Source organism: Sinocyclocheilus grahami, unplaced genomic scaffold (assembly GCF_001515645.1).
Source record: "Sinocyclocheilus grahami isolate Dianchi unplaced genomic scaffold, SAMN03320097.WGS_v1.1 scaffold822.1, whole genome shotgun sequence".
Lineage (NCBI taxonomy): Eukaryota > Metazoa > Chordata > Actinopteri > Cypriniformes > Cyprinidae > Sinocyclocheilus > Sinocyclocheilus grahami.
Window position 1 is genome coordinate 563,950 of NW_015506001.1, and position 2,489 is coordinate 566,438.

General features: G+C 46.4%; 1 pseudogene; it reads right to left on the reverse strand.

Moving 5' to 3' along the window:
- LOC107562403 (adenylate cyclase type 3-like) overlaps positions 1-2,489 on the reverse strand; it is a 36,053-nt pseudogene that overhangs the window by 18,789 nt on the left and 14,775 nt on the right.

Genomic DNA, 2,489 nt, shown 5'->3' on the forward strand with positions numbered 1-2,489 from the left:
TCTTTACTGTCACTTTTGATCAATTTAATGCATCCTTGCTAAATAAAAGTGTTAATTTCTTTTAAAAGGGAGACCTGAATATATCGTTCATATTTGATCTCTTTAGGATTTAATTTGGATTTTAATATTTGTTTGAAATAAGCTGAAATCATGCTGATCCATCCACTGTAGTAAAAAAAATCAGTTTCTCTATAGAGAAAATTTATGTGATTTTACTTTAAACTCAACTGTTGCACTCTATATGAATAGCTTAAGATCATTAGTGACCAAAAAGAATTTCATCTTGTAAAAACGACTAAATGTGTGTTAAGAAAATATGAATACAGATAGCTCACATCTGCAAGCTTGTCGAAGCGGGCGAACAATTCGTTCAGCAGCTTCACCAGCTCCTGCGCGCTACAGGACGAGGACAGCTGTGTGAAGCCCACGATGTCTGCGAACAGAATACTGCAACACAAACACAGTCACAGTCAACTTCAAACAACCTGCAAATGACGACATCAAACTCTGGCTGCGTTTACTGAAACGCTGCTCCTAATCGTAACAAACTGACCTGACGTTCTCGTGCCGATACATGTACATTGTGTTGAACTGCTGCATCTCTTTCTGACTGGCTTCTTTCTTCATGTCCTGAAGCATCTCATCTGCAATGTGCTTGGGTAAGATGGACAGCAGGAGACGCTCCTGTGTGCAGAAGAACAACCACTGATTAAAAATCTATTCTATCTATAAATAGATCTATTCAAACGATTCTGTACATAAACCACCTCGTGCATGTTTGCTTACTAAATATTCATTTGTATACTTGTATAAGTATTTAAATTAACACACATTTTATCAAGTTTAATTCCATTTTTAATTGTTTAATTCCAAGAAAATTGTTATTGCATTTAATAAAAATTTTTTTAATCATGTTTCATCTCCCATCCCCGTGTTGCTATGCCCATATTTGGTCCTTCCTATTTCCTGTTCCCATTATGTTCCCTGATTAGTTACATTAGTTCCAGCTGTGTCATTAATTATCTTCATTTGCTCCTGTGTATTTAAAGTGTGTTCTGCCCCTCGTTTCCTGTCTGGTATTGTTTATGTCAACCTCCTCAGCTACGTGTGTTTTCCTGGTTCCCCTGACATTATTAAAGTCTCCTTGTTGATGTACTCCATGTCTCCTCGTTCCTCGCTCCCTCACAATAACGATCGTGACAGAATACCGGACCAAAACAGTAAGCGGCGCCCCTCTCCCCGTGTTTGTTTTCCGTTTTTGAAAGTGTTTTTTTTGTTTTCCCGTTTTTCCCCCGTGGCATGGAAACCGCTGCATGATTCGCCACGATGTTGTCAAGCCCGCCGGCCGCCCTATTCACCCGTAATCAGAAGAGGAGGATGAGGAGCAATGGATGGCTCAGGGTCCTCTTCCTCGCCCGAGACCACCCCCCAGAGCTCACTCCAGTGTCTGCTCCAGCCCCTGAGTTCGCTCCAGTATCAGCTCTATCCCTGACTAGTGTCGAGAGATGGCTCTAGCCCCAGACCAGTCAAGATAGGGCTTCAGTTCCCACTTCCAGCCCAGTGAGGGCTCCTGTTCCTGAGTTTAACCCACGGAGGGCTCCTGTTCCTGAGTTTAGCCCAGAGAGAGCTCCAGTCCCCGAGTTTAGCCCAGAGAGGGGTCCAGTCCCTGAGTTTAGCTCAGAGAGGGGTCCAGTTTCCGAGTTTAGCCCAGTGAGGGCCCCTGTCCCCGAGTTTAGCCCAGTGAGAGCCCCTGTCCCTGAGTTTAGCCCAAGGAGGGCTCTAGTCCCCATGTCCAGCCCAAGGAGGGCTCCAGTCCCCACATCCAGCCCAAGGAGGACTCCAGTCCCCACTTCAAGCCCAGGGAGTGCCATAGTTCCCGAGTTAGGCCTACAGAGGGCCTCTAAAGACTATATTCTCCCCAAGGATTTTTTTGGGGGGGGTAGTAGGGGTCCATCCGTGGAGGCCGGGCAGAGTGCTGAGGCCAGGCTCCCCGAGCTCCCTGCTCCGCCATGGCGCCCCGAACTGCCTGCTCCGCCATTGCTCCAAGAGCTCCCTGCTCCGCCATGGCCCCTGAGCTCCCTGTGCCGCCATGGCACCCTGGACTGCCTGATCCGCCCTGGAGGTATTCCCTGTGTCCCAGTCCTGCACCAGCCTCCAGGACGCTCACCCCCCCTCCCTGGTGGAATTATTATGGCGCGAGACGCACCTTCTGGGAGTAATGTCAGACTCTGTTCCGTGTTTTGCTCCCCATGTGTTGCTATGCCCATATTTGGTCCTTCCTGTTTCCTGTTCCCATTATGTTCCATTAGTTCCAGCTGTGTCATTAATTATCTTCATTTGCTCCGGTGTATTTAAAGTGTGTTCTGCCCCTCGTTTCCTGTCCGGTATAGTTTGTCAACCTCCTCGGCTACGTGTGTTTTGTGTATATATATATATATATATATATATATATATATATATATATATATATACACACACACACACACACA